Here is a 19,817-nt window from a genome sequence, read left to right on the forward strand (position 1 = left end):
CTGCTGGCCACGTGGCCTGCATGCCGTCACTGTCATCACGGATACCTCTGAGCTACCTCTGCGCTGCCAGCACTTTATGGGTTTAGAGTGACTGTGCATTTGTAATTAAATTGCATTTTCTTTGCATGCCTGCTCCCCCTGGCCAGGGCTGTCCCTCACCTGGGTAGGCCTGTTAATGAGGGTAGTGTGTGGCTTTACAGCTAAACTGCAATGGTAGCTTTTATGCAGAAAAATGACCAGAGTAGCCTCTTGTACAGTGCTGTGGAGCCTCTGTGTATGCCCACAAATTAGCATTGGGGGAGGAGATGCGCTGTTGCCATTAGCAACCACTTGCCTATTTATTAGAGGAGTGAAATGCTCAAAGCTTGGGCTTTTCTCTCCCTTCCCCTGCTTTCCCATGAGTTCCAAGAGCACCGAGCCTGTACACTCGAGAGGGATGGAGAGACTGTCCTGTGTTCAGCTGTGTATACATAGAAGGACATCGTTTTCAAGGAAAACGGAATCCTCCTATGGTGCTGCTTTTTGGTTGTGCCTTCCTTTGTGGTCACCATTGCATCCTGTTTGATTCTGGACAGTTTGATTTAATAGCTGCCATGGATTGTGCCCAGATTTGCTCAGCTGAATTAAACATTTTACATGCATTTTCTCACTGAATTCTCCAGCAGCCTTTTGACATAGGTGGCTTAACCTAGGAGGAAACTGTGGCCAGGAGAGGTGAAATTATTTGCTTCCATGTCAGAAAAGGGAACACACAGAAGACAGAGCAGGAGGCTGGGGGAACCCAACATGAGATTTGGGGTGGGGGATGTGAGTCCGCAGCTACTGAGGCTTGATGAGGCCAAGGCAGCTTTCTGCTCTTGGGCCTGGCTTTCTTGGGGGTGCCATTATGGTGATCAGGTGCTACTGCATGTCAGATTTAAGAAATTACAAGGTTTCCTTGATTTCATAGTTGATAATTTAAAAAGTGAACATGTCTTGATTGTATTAATAGAACCTCTTAAGAACACAAGGGAATAGCTCAGGCTTCCAGCCCCATGCCTCTAGGGACCTCTCCATTAAGCTGTGTCCCTACTGATTTTGATCAGCACTCTCCTGTATAACTAAAAGTCATAACACCCAAATTCCAGGTTTGTAAACTGCCACGGTCTTTGGAGAATTTGAAGATGGAGTGAATTGGAGATGGCAAGGAGCACTGTCTGGTGCTGCCACTGTTGCGCTGGGCCTGTGCATCTGTTCCTCCCTCTCCACAGCCACCTGCAGCCTTGGGGCATCAGAGGCTGGGCAGCCTCTCTGAAAAGCACCTCCTTTCTTCCTCTAGGCAGTATAGGCTCCGCACTGACTAAGTGTAGGGGGAGAAGAGGTGGGGCATCTTTTCATTTATTGAGCCTTCAGCCTTGCCAGTCAGTTTTTGGTCACATCAAAGATACCCTGGGAGGTGGGAACAGCTAGGGCCTTGAATTCACCTGCAGAGGGAAATTGTGAGGGTTGGGGTGGCTTAATTAACAGATGAAGCAGGTGTCAACAGAAGCCTTGGAATCAGAAACAGATTATTTGCAAAAGACTGCATCTGTTTCCTCTCTGCAACCTGAGAGGAGGCTGAAGGTAGAGGTGACTGGATGTGACTACGTTTGACCAACATTTGAAATGACAGCAGAGCTTTACCAAATGACTTTGAAGGACACAACTTAAAAAAAATGTCCTTCCCAAACTGTGGTACCTCCTTAACCAGAAGCTGTGAAATATGACATTGAAAAAGTAATCAGTTTGGCTTTGTTTATACTTGTTTACAAAAGGAAAAGTTACTTGCTTACTGTAAACTCATTCATGGTAATTTTGTGTCTTGTTCAAGATTTTGTCTCATTAAAAATTAAGCATTTTTTATGTAAGATTGTTTGCAGACACTTCAATATGTCAAGGCCTCTACGTGCTGTGTCTGTTGATAGATCCGGTTGCTTTTCCTTCCCAATAATTTTACATTGATTCCTCCCTCACTGTCTCTCCAGCTGTGGCTTCACTGAACAGCTGGCCACCATACCAGACTCCCTGCCTGCAGGCTTGCCACCTTTGTGGTGATTTTCAGGATGGCTGCTTAACCGTGCTTGCTGTTGGGTGCCCACTGAGAGCCGAGCCTTGTAACTGGCCTGCCACGGGATGTCAGAGTGGCAGGAATGCCCCAGAAGGTCGAACTCACATTCTATAACAGGTCTCACCTGTATCCCTGAGGGACTTCATCTGTGTCCTTTTAAAATGGTACCTGTGGTTTCTGTTGTTGCTTCTATTAAAAAGAATAAAAGATGGCAGGAGAGTCGAAGAAACTTTGAAAACAATTCCTGAGACATCTCCTTTCAAACTGACCTTTCTAGATGTGAATTACTCCCTTTAAATGGGTTACTAGTATATAAACCAGGAATGTAGGTTTTTATTTTTAAACCAGAGGGCATCATCTCTCTCTAGCAGCCTGGCCCCGGGCTTTCTGTAGCTCACTGCCAGGGGAGCAGAGGGACAAGGTTGTGCAGCCTTTTTGTCTCGGCCAGCCTCCCTAGGTGCCTTTCACTGGGGGAGAGGTTGAAGGGAGTGGAGGCAGGCACAACATGGGCACGCTGACCCCAGGGCAGACCCAGCAAGACTGGCTTGTATACTCGGGGCTCCTGGACTTGGGGTCCGGCCATGCACACTGCTATCATTTTGCCTCACTGGGGCAGCCTGGCCCCAAAATTACAATTAGCTATTCATTTAACCAAGGAAATACCTTTGGTATCAGCACAGTTTTTAGCCACTGATGCAAATGACTCTGGTCATAATCACTGTTACTCCAGCAGTAGTTAAGACAAACTTTGCTCAAAAAAAAGGAAATGATGATTTCAAGGAGCACAGGAGCTCTGGACTTGCCATGTGCACCATGGCCTTCTGGGTATGGGAAGAAAATAGAAAAATCCTTTAAGAAGGATTTGTATTCTACTTAAAATATGGCTTATTATTTTTAAATGTCTACTTAGGGGTATGTGTTACTACCTACATACTAGTACATATAGTACATGCCTACCTTAGGATTGAGGATATGCAGTGAATTTCTTTAGTGATGGGATTTTATTTATTTAGTTTTGAGACATCTCTTGCTCTGTCACCCAGGTTGGAATGCAGTGGCATGATCTCAGCACACTGCAACCTCTGCCTCCTGGGCTCAAGTGATCCTCTTGCCTCAGCCTCCTAAGTAGCTGGGACCACAGGCACGTACCACCATGCCCAGCTGATTTTTTTGCAGAGATGGGGTTTCGCCATGTTGCCCAAGCTGGTCTTGAACTCCTGAGCTCAAGCGATCTGCCTGCCTCAGCCTCCCGAAGTACTGAGATTGATAACAGGCATGAACCACCGTGCCTGGCCAGTGATATTCTTGATCACAAGTGTTTGAAGACTAGTCCCTTAAAGCAGCGGTTCTCAAAGTGTGGTCCCAGGGACCCCCTTGGGCTCCCTAAGACCTCTAAAGGGAAACTCTGAGTTAAAACTGTTTTCACCACCGTCAGATAAAGTCTTAGTTATTTGTCACTCTCATTCTCTCCAAAGTGTATGCTGAAGTCTCTCAGAGGCTACCTGACATGTGACATCACAACAGATCAAAGACAGAAACATATGCGAGAGTTTAGATGTGTTCTCTTAAACCACACGTTAAAGAGAGTCTCAAAAGTGTGAAACAGTGCTGGCCTTCTGATTTTTTTTTTTTTGGGAAAAAGTATTTTATATTAATATGTAATTAATTTATTATTATTTTGAAGAAATTATTTTTTAAATTTCTCTCAGATTTAATTTCTAATATGGTAAATACCCATATGAGGTATCTAGATATTAGATGGACAGAATAGTAAAGTAAGTAATAAATAGAACCCACGTAAAGCAAAGCTCCTTGGGATCCTAAGTAGTTTTTAAGAGCTGTAAAGAAGTCTTGGGCCTCAAACCCTCGGGAACTGCTCACTGCCTGGAGGGCCATGATAGCCTTGTCTGGGGAGTGCGTTCCAGCAATGTGCCATATTTGGCACCTGGAAAGAAAGGACGCAGGAAGTGAGGCCTTCTGTGGATGGCCAGGCCACCTTTCTACCGTCGGTCTTGGCCCTGTCCTCCTGGGAGGAGGGCAGGAAGGTTTTTGGTCTCCACCCTCCTCTGGTTTCTTCTCCAACCACACCAATAGCATAAGTGGGTTATTGTCTATTAAATCGTCTTTGGTGGGCTCCTCTCAGACCCTAATATCAACCTGTAGCATTATTTCTATGGGAAAATAGATTTTTTAAATTGAGAAACAGCCGTTTTATTAACAGAGTTTTGGAACCCAGACCACTTGGCGGTTGGAGACTGAGTTTTTATGGGCAGGTCTTCCCAGCAGTTCCTTTTTGGCACTTACTTGTAGGGAATCTTAAATAGGAGGAACTATTAGAGGAATTCATTTGAGATAGAAATAGAAAGGGAAACAATGGGGTATCCTGTTCTCTCAGTCTCACATTTTTAAAGCAAAATATGGAAATCTAGTTTAGGGTTTTATTAGTTCAGAGAGTTTAGAACCCAAAATTGATTTCAGATTAATCTCTCATCCACTAATATGCGTGTTTGTGTATTCTTCTTCAACTCATTTGGTACAAGGTAGCAAATGGTTGTCTCCTTAAATACATAGATTGGTCTGACAGACAATACAAGCCTTAAAGAGGATATGGAGTACAACTATTTGGGAAAACAGTTTGGTGTTAATTCATAAACTTGGGAAAGTGCTTTAACAGTAATCCAGCCATTCCATCCCGACATATCCCTGGGTTTAGAGACACACTGGCAGTGGGTTCTGGGGTAGCGGACAGGGCTGTTCATGGCAGCATTATTTGTAATAGCAAAAATGAGAGCCAAAACAAATGTTCACTTACAAGATTGCCAAAATAAGTTTATGTAGTAGTCATCAGATGGAACACTATGCAACAGTGAAATTGTATCAGAACTCCACATGCACACCAATGTAGATGAGTCATGCAAACCGGAGGCAAGTCATGGGAGGACACAAATACAGTTCTAGCATCCCTTCTCTGAGATGCTGGGCACCAGAAGTGTTTGGGATTTCAGATATTTTTGGATTTTGGAATATTTGCATATATACAAAATGAAACATCTCAAGGATGGGACTCAAGACCAAACACAGAAATCATTTATGTTTCATATGTATATCTTATACACATAGCCTGAAGGTAATTTTATACAATATTTTAAATAATTTTGTACATAAAGTTTTGATTGTGTTTTGATTGAGACCTGTCACATGAGTTCAGGTGTGGAATTTTCCACTTGGGGTAGAGTCATGTCGACGTTCAAAGAATTTAGGAATTTGGAGCATTTCTGATTTTCTGATTAGAGGTGTTCAGCCTGTAGCATAATTGCATTTGTATAAAGCTCAAAAACAGGCAACACAGCAATATATTGCATACTAATAGATGAGATTTGTAAGTGGCAAAACTGTAAAGAAAAGTAAGGAATGAATGGTGTATTAGTCTGTTCTTGTATTGCTATAAAGAAATATTGGAAACTGGGTAATTTCTAAGGAAAAGATATTTGTTTTGGCTGACTGTTCTGCAGGCTGCAGGAAGTGCAGAAGCACTGTGCCAGGATCTGCTTTTGGGGAGGGCCTCAGGAAGCTTCCATTTGTGGCTGAAGGTCAAAGGGGAGCCAGCATCTCACATGGTGAAAGAGAAGAGAGAGAGAGAGAGAGAGAGAGAGATGGGAGGTGCCACACTCTTAAAAAAAAACAGATTTCACATGAACCAACTGAGAACTCACAAACACAGCACCAAGACATTCATGAGGGATCTGCCCCCATGACTCAGACACCTCCCACCAGGCCCCACCTCCAGCATTGGAGGTCACATTTCAACATGAGATTTGGAGGGAAGAAAACATCCGAACTATATCAAATGATTATGCCGAAAGTCCGCTTAGTAGTTATGTTTAGAGTCAGGGAGGTGGGTTTGATGAGGGAGGTGTGTGGGGAAGGCTTCTAGGGTAGTGTCAGTGTTCTGGTTCTTAAACTGAGTGTGGTTTCAAACATATATGTAATAAATACACCTTACAGGTGTCACTGATTTTCTTTCAGGTCTGGGGCCTATTTTGCTGAGGCATTCATTTTAGTAGCTGAATTAGAAGAATTGATTTAAAAGTCCTTTTGTTTTACCATAAAGTGGGTAATTGAATATTTAAAACCATCAGGCCTCTTAGAAGTAATTTACTATTATATGACAATCACCTGTCCTCCTCCTGTTCCGAGGTGTTGAAGGTGGTACAGTGTTTTGGTCACAGAGTTGACTGATGTCATACCGTGAGCTTTCACAAAACCATCTGGCCTGGCAAGAATGAAGAAGGAAAACTTAGTGTGGCTTTTCATCACTTTAAACGAATGAGTTCTGCTTTTAGCATAGTGGGCCAAGGGTGGGGCGCCAAGGGCAGTGTGTGTACAAAGACCAGCATCTTTGTCTGTGTCCAGTCACTGTTCACTGTGGTGTTTGCCTCTGTGTCAAGGTAGAGTGGGAAGATCCTGTTTATTTTTGATCATCTGTTAAAATGAAAGATGTTTGCCTGTTGAAAAGGGAGCCCAAAGGTAGAAGCCAAAGATGAGAGGAGAGGGAGGTCTGTCAGTGCCTCTGGAGACCTCCTGCTGTCCACTCACGGCTTTTTGGGCAAGGGCACAGGCACCCTTTTGCTCTGTGGACACCAGACAGGCTTCCTCAGGCATCTTCACCAGATCCAGGGGCCACTAGCAAGGCCCAGGCCCCAGCTGCAAAGTGCTGTGATAGCATTCACTCTCACCTGTCCCACCTCCATCCTTCAAGGGAGACACGGAATTCTTAACACAAAGTGGAGATGAAGTAACACGATGGCAGAAAGGGAAGACTCAGGTAGTTGAAGTTTTTGTTGCCACCATTTGAGAGAGAGGTGGTAGTCTCTTCCAAAAAGAAAAAAAGAATTTTGATCCGGTGATTTTTTTTGGCTCATGTGTTTCCATTTCTGGTGGTATTCTGGCTGGCCATTTTCCACAGCCAGGAGCAAGGGTGAGCAGGACCCTGAAAGTGTTCAGGTGCCTGTGGATTGGGGAAGGGGGACAGACAGGGCTGGGGAAAGATCGTACAGAGTGGCCTGACTTCCCATTGCCTTATAGTTCCTTTATTTATAGTCCACCTGGGAGAAGTTATGGAGAAATTATTTATAGTCAGGCTAATTTACCATGATTGTGTTGATTTTTTTAAAACTATGTCTATTTGTTGGTGGCTTTTGACAGTAATTACATGTCTCAGTCTGTTGTTTTAGTTTTAAGTAAAGATTCCTGTCTTTATAGAATACAGTAATTGCAGGTAAATGGGCAAAAATTCCCAAAATCCAGTTATTTAAAGCACTTACCAAACTTGTACCGCTAAGAATAAGCTTCAGATATTAACACTATGATACTGTTACAACTGCTACTAATAGCGTTTATCAGTGAGTTCTGTGAGCTGTGATTCTCAGGCTCTCCATTTCATAGACCAGGAAGCAAAGGTATGGAGAGACTAGATACCTGCTTATAGTCACCCACCTGGAAGTGGCAAGCCCAGCCTAAGTGACTCTTGACACAAAATTTCGTTTCGAGTTGTGACACCATTGTGGCTTGAAGCTGATGTATTTAAAACTTGTAATATTAGCGAACAGGAACAGTGAAGTGCAGCTTTGCCCATCCCCCCAGCGAGCGTGCTCCTGAATCCTCTCCACACCTCGCCTCCATGTGTGTAGCTCTCTTTTAAAGTGGCTGCTTATAACCCAATGTCATCTCCTCTGCTGGATCCCAGCTTCTGGGGCAGCAGGTGCCCTGAGGTCTCCCTCCAGGGTACTGGAGAGAGTAGAGAGCTGTAGGTGCAGAGAGCTGGCCAGTGAGTAAGTGCCACATACCTTATTTTATATGTCCTTACTGCACTGCCGTTTTTATTACTGTACTGAGTTTAATTAGGAAAATGATGTTCCCTGTGCTTTCTAGTAGATAAGATTCTGAGATGTCCTGTCAGAAGTGTAGCAATTAGGAGACTGGGAAAAGGAAAGCATTCCCCAGCCTATAAGACATTCAGCTTTGCAGAGTCTATTAGGATTACAGAGTCTATTGGGATCTTACCCACTCAGATTGGGCACTGCAGGGCAGGTGTCTAAAGGTATAAAACTTCAGAAGAGCTTAGTCTGCCTCTCGCCTTCTACCTCCCCAGTATTTATTGAGGGGCCCCCTGTAGCAAGCAGGAGGAGGCCCTGTGCCCCCAGCACCAGCCCAGTTGCCTCTAGCCATCCCAGCCTCCTGCTCCACAGCAGTGGCCCAGGTGGATAATGAGTGAGCCGGTCACACAGTTGGAGCTGCTTCTTTGGGAACTTTTTGTGATGACTGGATTAGCTGTGCCTTGACATTTCAAGACTCTGGAAGCAGATGAGGGCTGCAGCCCTGCTGCATGGTGGGCTCCAAGGCGCTGATACACGGTCTTCTGAGGCTGCGCTAGCTTCTAAGCACCAGCCTCCCCTGGGATGATCCAAGGGAGGAGACGTCACCAGGCCACAAGTGAGGTGGTTGTTTCCTCAAGCACACTTGGGTCTCCAAACAGTAATTTCCTCCTGAGGCTTCCCTCCGCTGGCTCCTGGAGGGTCCTCACGCCTCCCACGGTCACTTCACTCCTCCTTAGGGTGTGTGTTTGTGTCGTTCTCTTGACCAGTGGATGTGCTTGAATATGTATACAGATGCCAGGAGGGAGGTGAGTCCCTCACAGCAAATCTATTTCTATGTCAAAAGTTGTTTTCCCATCAGTATATTTACATTATTTGGCTTAGTAAACACATTTTTCACCAAAATTAAGAAAAAAAAACACCCTACTTTTGTCTGTATGCAGAAAGGAATTTGAGGGGAAAGGTAGGAGGAGAAGAATTGAAATGAATTTCTCTTTTCTCTTTGTTTTCTACATTAGCAGATGCATTACTTTTCTCAATCCTCTTTGTAGTTCCTTAAATTTCTCATTAGCAATTCGGTAGGAGGGTAAATGATAGGGGTCTATCTACCAGAATTCTTTTCTCTGCTTGGGGAAAGGGGGTATAGGGCAGGACCGCAGCACCTGAGTTAGTATGAGCGAAAGCCAGTGGTTGCCAGCATTAGTATAATCCTGAGACAGTTGGACAGTTATGTTGTCTGTCACCAGAGTTGGGGGGGCCATCCTCCTTGGATGCGAAGCCAGCAGCTTGGCCTCTGAGCTAACATACTTGTTGAGCAGTCAAATCTTTTTACAACAAATAGAAGGATCTGGAAGAAAATTTCCAAATTAACAGTAGATTGCATTCTGAATTCAGCCTAAAAACAAGTTACAGTTTTTCTTTTTTTGAATTGTCTTAACAGTAACAGGATTGCTCCTACTGGGTTTCTTACACTGCTACAAGGCTGTCTGGCTTCTGCCGGTCAATAAACATCTGAAAGCAGGACTTGGCTGGCCTCTGATCGGATGAATCCTCAGAGCATCAGATGTATTGCAAATTACATTCAGAGAAAAAGGAACAAAGCTGTCAAAGCAAAGTAGATTAACTGAAGTAACTTAGGCAAGGAAGTTATGTGTGAGCTATAATGTGGGTTTCTAGTATTAGAATATCACAATATTAATCTTTGAACATGTTTCTTATGATTCACTAATGTGCTTTGTGTTTCTAATTCCTACAGCAAGCGTTTCCAGCCCTTTCAAAATGGTCTGGAACACCCTTTTTAAGTTAAGGACTTACTTTTAGTGTCAGTGAGAGATACAGCATTTCAGTGAAAAGTAACACTTTTAAATGGATTTGTCTAATTAATCATAACAGTATCTATATCTCTCTTTATACGTAACAGTGTATATATTTTGGAAGACATTTATTTGTCAACTCTTCTTACCGAGTACACAGTTAAGACTACTGGTTAGTCTAATGCGTGTTTAGTTTTAGAGTATAAGCTGCTTAAAATCAGGAACATGCCATTTAGGGGAAAATCTCTGGAGTTTAAGAGAGTACCATGCATAAACATGTTTTTTATGAATGCCAAGTGATTAAACACAATTCTAAGCTTTATCAAGGGACTGACTGGCAGAAAGTTCTGCCAAATTCTTTGATGTTATTAAAGATTTATTTTTCTACTGAGTTTCATGTTGGAATCAAATCCATGCTTACTGAAGTGGAAATAACTTTTCAAACCTTCAGTTAAAAATTCTGATGTTTGTGGCATTTACTTTATATGATATATTAATAGAAGTAAATGATTTAACAGGAGTTTTGCACTGGGCATGGACCTAAAGTATCTTAATGTTGTGGAATACATTAGGAGAGGCTTTGGTATTTTATATGTGTAATTTAATAACTCTGAATACTGTATTTCAAATTGGACCTAATTACTGGTCACTCAGATTAACTGATAGCTTGTTTAGACACTCAACTTTGGTGTATGTTTTCCCCAAGGATGGAAAATAGATCAGCACAGAATATTGGAGTAGAGGGATTGGTAGGCATTTGTTGATGAGCAAAGCCCCTGATTGAGGATTGTGGCTTCAGCGACTAGTACCTGTACCTGCTGCTCCTTAAACCCCTTTTTCTCTATATGTAGAGGAAACATTCATTCAGAATCAGAACCTTTTGAGTTTTAGAGTCGGCAGGAAGTAAGACTGGGATAGAGGGTACTCATGTGCAGATAAGCTAGAATAAGCCAAATTTTAAACCCGAATTGTGGTTCAGTGCTGGGAAATCAGTTCCTTTTTCTTCTGGAAATTTATAGACTGCCTGGAACACTTTGGCTTGGCCTACCTGCTGTATAGTGCTTGTTCTGTACCCTTCGTACTCACAGTCAGTCCCAGGCAGGATTTTGTGGGTAGTGTAGTACAGATGTTCTGAGGAGTTACTGTTTGTGCTGTGAGGCCTCACAGAGGCTTAGCTTGTGTTTGGTGAATGTGGCAGCAAATGGAGTCACGTGGGCCCTCAGTAGGCTGCCTCCAGCCAGCCTTCTGGGGCTAAGGGACCTGAGACGCAGTGTGGGCTGACATTCAGAAGGAACAAAGGGGGATGCTCATCTTTGAGTTGTGTGGAGTTGAGTTGGCTTGCTGCTTTCATCATGCTTGGTCTGTTTGCAAAATCTTATAATGAAAACATTTCAGTGTCACCTGAAATCCTTGGGGGAAAAGCCCACTGACTGCACAGAAGGAGAGCTGTGAGGCTCTGTGTTTCCTGCTTAGAAACCACTTCCCTGGAGGCGTGCGTTCCCTTTGGTTGTTGAGCTACTGGAACGACAAGCCTCCCGGTTCACTTCTTCCAAAGCAGTCCCCTCTTTCCATCAGACTTCCAAGATTGGTTTGTTTCTTTGGGCAGATAACTTTTAAATTACATTGTAAAACCTTCAAGGTAAAAACCCTGTTCTCCTTTAAAATATAGATTGATATTATATAAATGTAATTTTATGTACTAGTCAGTCACCAAATATACTAGACAGAGAATGAATGGAGTCACTTCAGCTTTTCCAAGGAGTTTTTATAGCCGGTTGGATGCATTGGAGCTGTCACTATTGCTCTGTGCTTAGATGGATACTCTTCCCAGAACCACAAATTGTAGAGTGCCACCTGCTTGCTACCTTGAGGTGTAACTAGCTGGGTGTTAAGTTCTTACTCTGTGCCATGGCAGTCTGCTCAGTGAGACTGAAACGGTGCAGTAGGACTCAACGCAGCCCCTTTCCTCTAGGAGCCCAGCTGCTAATGGGGACACCAAGAAGTCTTTCGATATTTCTCCTACAGTGTGATAAGGATTTGGGGGATTGTGGGAGTGCACCCTGGGGGTGTCCTAGTCAAGCAGTGGAGACTCCAGAGTGGGGGCAGTGAAAAAGAGGAGTGTGTTGGGAGCAGGGCAGGGGAAGGCATGTGTGTGGAGGTTTGGTGGTGACGGGGAGGAGTGGCTTTCCTGCAGGTGATTGGAGTTTCTGGAGTGAGTCTGGGGAGAGGGTAATGGCAAACCAGTGAGGTTATGGAGGCAGCATACATCAGATCATGAGGGACTTTAGTTGAGGGCACCAAGAAACCACTGAAGAATTTTAGAGTAAAATGATGAGATGTTTGAGAAACATGCGAGGGAGAGTGGCAGAATGGATTTGAGGGAATTAAGAACATCTGTTAGGAGATTGCTGGAATAGCACATGAGGGCAATGCTGGCAGAAAGACATGGGTGCTTCATGGGACCGTGGAGTCTCTACAACTCCTTGTTTCATGGATGGGAGAGAGGATGGTGGGCAGGGAGAAGCCTGCTTCCTGGTTTGGCCACGAGGTGGTTGGTTTATGGAGCAGGTACTGTGTTGGGACCTACACTGTGGGGAACAGGTTTGTGGGGACGAGCACGAGGCAGGATTGGACGTTCAACAGGGCATGGCTATCCTATAGGCATGTGGGTACTTCATCATGGCACTTCTTTGTTCCAGTGATGGACAGTTTCCTACCTATCAGTCAAAACCCACTAGCCCACCCCACCTGCACTTTCTTCTCTTCCATGAATGTTTTGTGTTTCTGTTTCTCTGCGTCTACTGATGCTGCTTGCTCTGGCTAGAGTGCTCTCTGTTCTCCAGTTGGCCCAGTTTTGAACTACTTCTTCCACACTTGGCACAGATCTTTTACTTGATAGGACATTTTCTCCTATTCTCATCCTTCTAGCCCTGATTTTCCATATGAAATATCTGTACCACAAAACTGACCACTCATATGTGTTGCCTTCTATTCCAAACAGGCTTAAGGTCAGCAAAGGCTGTAGATTACACTTTGTATGTGAGCACCGCTGACTCCATGCAGAGCTAATCCATGTGCACTGAGAAAGGTTTTCAGATAATTAGTTTATATCACTTCTTTGTGGTTGAGACCCTCTCTGGTCCCAGTTCCTTATGTAGTAATCAAAAAGATAATAGAGGAAAAGGAGTAGAATTATAGCTTTATTTTCTGAAGCCTTTTACAGAATATGATTGTCATCTGCATTAAAACACATGGGATCATGGAATTTTTTTCTCAAAAAGAGTAAGAATGCTAAAATGCATGAGAAGACTGATGCAATGATTAAATAGGGTTTCTTTTAGCAGTCAACTTTCTTGATTTGATATACGTCAAACCACTTGATGCAGTGATCAAATTGTAGCAGTTCTATCCCTCTGGTTCATTTGATAAACACTAAATTTCTAAACTGCTTTCCTGAGACAGTTCTGTAAAGCAAGTCTTTGGAGCAGGTCAGCATCACAGAACCCTATATGTGGACGTGTGTGTGTGTGTGTGTGTGTGTGTGTGTGTGTGTGTACGTACAGGTTAGGGGACATATATATGTTCATAAGAGTGAGGTAAGTCCAGTTCCAGAATGCAGAGTCAGAGGCATCCCCTGACAGGCTTTACATGGACATGCACAGACAGGTAGACGAATGTGTTCTTCATTCTGGCATTAGGCAAACAGTATCAATTTTCTCTGTGCATAGCTCTTGCCCATCCCTGGGAATGCAAACATTAAGGGCATATCTGGGCACATGGTTTCTTTTTTGATTTATGAGATCGTAAAAAGTAGAGTCCCTTTTATAATACTACTACTTTTTGACTATCAAAATACTCCCTTGCTTTGGTCCATTAGTTGTGCTTTTAAATTAACTTCCATTGCACAGTTAATACATAATTAAAACATCAAACCTTAAGAGCTCCAGATTGTTTCATTTACATAAAAAAAAAATTTGTTTTAAAAACTTTTTTTTGTTATGGTCTTTTTTGTTATGTTGGTGGTCTTTTGTATTTTATAAGATATTAAAAACCAGAACTATTTTAAGTCGAAATTTCTTTAACTCCCTTGAGTTAATAAAAAATATACTTCTTTCTTTCTTTGAGGTATGCTGTTATAGGCTGTTGCTTCTAAAATTATGTGAAGGGATAAATTAGCCAATCCGACAGTTAGTATAGCCATAAAGGTTATAGGTAAAAATTGTAATGCTATACCCGGAAACTCCATCCGTATTCTTGTGTGCTCTTGTCTGTAAACATGTCCATATTCTTGACATAAGTCTTAATTCATTTTACATGCATTTTATAGGTATGGATTGTGAATGATATATTTATGTTAAAAATAATATAAGCATTGTATTATATTTCGATTTTTTTTTCACATATTAGTAAAAGTGAGGGTTATAACCTTGTATTTTCACCCCACCCTTTAACATATTCACAGAGGATGTAGGCCCGTTAAAATGCTTCCTTCCTATGCATCACTTCTAGATGAGTGCACAGCTAAAACCCTTAATAGCACAAACACCATGCAGCCACGCGCTGCCGCTCCCTGTGCTGAGAGCGTAATTGTGCGGGCTTCGCAGCGAAGCGGCCGGCCCGGAGAGGGTGACGTCACCTCCCTCTGCGCACGCGCTTGCATAGCGGGGGCGGCGCCTGCCAAGCTAATGCAGATTTGTCACCCTGCTCTTTGTGTGCAGGCGTGCGCGCTTGAAGTTTCCCCTAAATTAACTAATGAGTAAAATTTGGTTATTATCACCAAGACCCAGTACTAACAAGATGCTCCACCTTACTATTTAAACTTCTTTTTTCTGGTTGGTTAAAAATTCTGGCTTATTAACATTTTTGTTGTTGCTGCAACCTGTGTTCTTATAAGTATGTAGGATTCTTTTTCTTCTTCTTTTTTTTTTTTCCCCCAATCTCTTCCCACAGATGATTTTCTCATTTAGTAAATACTAACTTGAATAGCTGACAGGCAAATGAAACCCCTGAGTGTGGGTGAGGAGCACAGTTTGCCTCGTGGGCTTGGCTGTCTTTAAAGGAGGAAACATAGCCAGTGCAGAACAGCATCAGTTCATTTGCTCAGCAGCTCAAATGGTCAAGGAATAACCGTGTTTCTTCTAATAGGTTTTACTGAAGAACCCATTTGACTAGTTTAATTTGAAGATTATGTAAAATTTCAGATTACTAGTATCTGCCAGTAGTCCTGGGAAAATATAGGATTAAAAAAATAGTTTGATTCATGGTTTCACTCATTTGATTCATCTTTCTGCCACTTATGTAAAAATATCGTTTTTAATGTAATATGCTATATAAAAGCTTTTGCTTGTGAAAATATTTCTAGGGTGCTTTTTATTATAAATAAATTGGAGATTGGCTTGTTGTTCCTGTACTATTTGTTGTTATTGTTGTCTTAAATTTAATGCCACAGAAGTGATGAAGTGAGTAAGCATTCTGGTCATCAGTGAGCAGCTTAGAAAGGTATTTGTCACAGTGCAGCACCTCTTTGCAGGGTCTCAGGATGAAAGATGAGTAATTGATTTGATCAGTGGGGCATTAGATAGTTGAAGTTCCAGACTATTGACTTAGTGGAAAGATATTTCCCTTTTGAATGATAACTTGTAGAATATTTCTTGTTAGGGCAGGGAGGTTAATATTCCATTTTATGAATATAAATCATACTGTGATTGAAGGCTAAACTATACCTAACTTATATTTCACAAGCCTAAAATAGAAAGTACTAAGGAATTTCGGGCTTCTTGGGTAGGAGTTCGGGGGCAAGATGCTGGAGAAATACATTCATTTGTTGTCTGAGTTGATTGATTGATTCATCCATTCATCTTTCTTTCTTTTCTTTTTCTTTCTTTCTTTTTTTTTTTTTTGAGACAGAGTCTCACTCTGTCGCCCAGGTGTGCAGTGACATGATCTTGGCTCACTGCAACCTCTGCCTCCTGGGTCCAAGTGATTCTTCTGTCTTAGCTTCTCGAGTAGCTGGGCCTACAGGTGGGCACCACCGCTCCTGGTGTTTTAGTAGAGATGAGGTTTCACCATGTTGCCCAGGCTAGCCTCAAACTCCTGAACTCGGGCAATCCACTTGCCTTGGCCTCCCCATTCATCTCTCTTTCTACCCAGCCATTCTGTCGAATGCCCTTTGCCAGGCCCTATCCTAGGTGTCTAGGATGCAGCAGGGAACAAAACAGACCTGTCCTCTGGCAAATTGGCTGATCTAGAGAAAGAGAGAGAACTATTCACTTGATGGATAATATAATGTTTATTATTAAGGAATAGTGATTTGAGAGTGCAGATTTAACATTTATGCCCAGACTGACATATTATCGAACCAAATAGTAATTTAAAGGGTGGTAACAGAATCAATTTTGGCAAATAGTATACTGAAACTTGGGGCTGAGTTATTTTAAAATGAGTATATTAAAATCTCTAAATATTCCAATTTGTTTTAGGAAAGGCAGTTTTTTGTGCATTGACTTGAAACCAGAAAGAAAACCGTCAGGCACCACCTATATTTATATTTAGTTGACAACTATAAAATCTGATTTTTAACCCAAGCCTGTTTTCCTCAGTAGCATTAAACGAATATTAGTGTAGCCATTCTGAACATACTCATTGTAGACTTGGTTCAAAAGGGTATTTGTTGCCTGACTTTTAGGACTCCCCTAGGAAACATCTTCTGCACCTGGAGATAAGCCTCGACTGACTCCATTCTTCCTGTTTCAGTGTTTCCTGAAGCTAGCTTTTCATTAGAGTCCACAATGGTTGTGGTATTTCATATAGTAGCAAAATGTGTTTCAAATTGTAATAGGAATCCAGTCTGTCTTTTATGCACAGTTTAGTATGGGCTCTGTGTGATTTAAAAATTATATAATTCAAAAAATGGGTACAACTAAATGTCCTCTGATTTTGGCCATTTACCTTCTGGTTATCTCCTCTCAAGCTGCTCGTCTTTATCTAGGCTTTCTGTTCATCCTAACTTTACCAAAGTTTTCTTTGTAGCACCCCTTCTGCCTATTTAAGTAGCATTGGCAAACCCCCCTGGTGGTGCTGAGAAGTAGAAATGTTGCGATGCCTGGTCTTTGGTACAAAGATGAGGTCTGGGATCCCAGCAGGGTGTCTCCGTGGAGGTCTTTGCTGTTCCTGAATCTCTCTGTGATGGTGAGAATTGTGCACCTCCAGGGGACGGCCAGTGAAGGCAGCACATATTTGCTGTTGTTCAGTAAGTTTGGGAACCACAGCTAGATCCTTTAATGCATGAATGAAGAAAGCACTAGGAGTTGAATCTTATCTGCCGTGTAATCTAGAATCCGTGGAATAGCACAGAAGCCATTTATTTTTAATTTTTAGAACGTTTTTATAGTCCCATACTGTTTTTATAAATAGCTCTTCAGGGCATGGAACATAGCCTGCCTTTTTGATCTGAGGAACTTTCATGGTTGGGTTCTTCCTGCTTTTTATTGAAAGTTACATATGATATATTTAATCTGGTTTTAGTATTTATAGATGCTTCCTGACTCCTTTGCTTATTGGGGGGGGGTGTGTGTGTGTGTATTTTTTAATGGAAATGATATCTAGAATGATATCTAAGTGACCAGCCACCACAATAACCACAAACTCTGTTTCTTTGTGTGGTTAGTTTTATATTTCTGCCCTTTTTATATTTTCTTTTCTGTTTTTGAAATATTAACTGAAGGTTTAAATAAAATTAACATCTCTTTCAGTGACGTTCTACAAAAACATAATAGAACTTGTTAGAATTTATATTCTGGTCTATGTGTGGGCATGTACATAGATCACAATAAAAGTGCAGCACCTTTTCACATCAGTTTGTCATTAATTCATGTGTTTTTCTTTATCTAGAAAGACTGAATCTTCCTTAATTTGGGGAGAAGCTGAGGGACCCATAGGTTAACATAACTACAGCTCTGAGAATCAGAAGGTCACATGGGAGTGAGTCTGTGGCTCATAGTGGGACATAGGAAATTAAGACATTCATTGACTTCTGTTTTCTGCACCCTGTTTTCAAATCAATATGCTATTCCTCTTGTGAAGTGGCCTGGAATATGGCAACTTTCACTTCCATTTTCCATTCCATTTTGGGTATCAGTAAATAGGTGTGATTCAGAAAGTTAGCAGTAATTGTCAAAAATGCTTTGGAATGATGACTCAAGTCACACAGCCCTCTATTGGGATAACAGCATTGGGATCAGGACATTCTTCTTGGTGATGACTGTGTGACTCACGGGGCTCTGTCTCTGTAGTGTAGGAGCCAGGGCTGCAGTAGGTAGTGACATTTTTCTGAGGGCTTTGCTGTGTCCTGGCCAGGGCATGTATGGGCCTGGGCATGGGCTTGGGAGAATGGTAGGAAGCATGCATTTTCTCATCTGAGCAACAGGAAGGGAATCCTCCTTTCAAATACGTGTAGATTGGGATCTACAGCTGTCGCTTACTCCTTCCTTAGTATTTCTATCATGTGAACTGTCCCCTCCTCCTTTGCCCAGGTCCCATAGCGCTTCGTGCTGCCTATGAACGTACCATAATCTGCCTTGTTTTATAGGTGTTTGTCAGCTTGTCTCTCTGAGGGTTGCTGGGGAACCTTAGTCCTCTTTGTATTGCAGTTGCCTAGTGCCATCTGTGTCTGTGGCAGATGAAATCAGTCTTTGCAGACACGTTTAGTGAGTTACAGTGACTGGCAGTGAATTGCTGACTAGATTGCATCCATTCAAGAGTTTTGAAGGAACCTGAGGATGAAATTGCAGCACTCTTGGCTCAGATGTTTTCCCTTTTATAAATAGCCACTGTTTTCAAACTTGGTGGGTTGCCAGTGCAGAACATGGTGCATTGGAAACGAAAATGGCCTGGTGCTGTGGAGGCCCCAGCTCGGTTGAGTTTACCCATGACTGGCTGAGTAGTGCCATGCCGCCTCTCTAGGACCCCACGGTCCTCAACTGGATGTGTTTGCTGTGAAGTCTGTGGTGATTGTCAGTGTCATAGTTAAATCTTGTTAAACTGGGTTCATTATACACATGTAAGTGTTCTATAGGCAGGAACAATTTACATTAAGAAGTCGGATCACACCATTGATTTAGTCTTTGTTTCTATGAATGATATGCTGTGCAGACTTAATTCTGCTATATTCCTCCCTAAGATATTGATTTTGTTGCTGCTTGTTTGCCTGCTTTATCAGGCATCTAATTTGGCTGGGCCCGTACTACACATTCTCTGTCTCTGCAGTGGGTAGCAACTCAAAGTTTGATTTAGATCTTCAATTCTTAGCAGAGGTGCTTGGAACTCACCTGGTTCTTGTTTTAAAAGCTCCACATTGCTTAGCCGGGGCCCTGCCCTCAGGCTAACAGCCCTAATGATGGGATGTGTACCCAGGGTCATTTCCCTTTCCAACTGTCTCTCCCAACCTTTGTCATTCTCCAGTGCCTGGACAGAGTCGTTTTTTATAAATGTTGCCTGTAGCAGGGCTTGCTGCTCAGGACACCAAAAGTGAAATGTTCATTCCTTCACTTTCAGTACTTTCCTTGCCTCCTAATTCCAAGTCTATATCCTGCTGTGGTTGGATTACCACACTAGCATTTACAATTCTTTTCTTGTACTATTTTGGCAAAAACGAACAATAATGGGGATGGGAAAGGGGTCTTTTGTTTTTTTTCTAGATATTGTTCTGCTAACAATTATAGTTACTAGTTTTGGTAGGCATCCCTGAACCTAGATTACCTCTGTTAGAGAGCTCCAAGAGAAATATCCTGAGTTAGTATGATGAGTGTGGACATTTTGGACCCCAAATTCCCATGTAGGCATTCACCCTAGTGAGCTGGGCTAGATATTTTTGGGCTGCAAGAATTCCTTTTGCTTAGATAGATTTTGGCCTAAATTGCCTATTGCATGCTTCTTTTCTACAGTTTTCCTACTGGGCCTTCTAAGATATTGGGAATAGGGGTAGAGGTGGTTTTTAGTGAGAAGAGAGACCTTGGCCACCTCTGAAGCTGGAGTGGCACTGGGCCA

General features: G+C 42.4%; 1 protein-coding gene across 2 annotated transcripts in view; it reads left to right on the forward strand.

The window, feature by feature from the left end:
- TRIO (trio Rho guanine nucleotide exchange factor) overlaps nt 1–19,817 on the forward strand; it is a 371,777-nt gene that overhangs the window by 110,917 nt on the left and 241,043 nt on the right. The window lies entirely within an intron of this gene.

Source organism: Aotus nancymaae, unplaced genomic scaffold (assembly GCF_030222135.1).
Source record: "Aotus nancymaae isolate 86718 unplaced genomic scaffold, 86718_ANA_hifiasm-v0.15.2.pri h1tg000014l, whole genome shotgun sequence".
NCBI lineage: Eukaryota > Metazoa > Chordata > Mammalia > Primates > Aotidae > Aotus > Aotus nancymaae.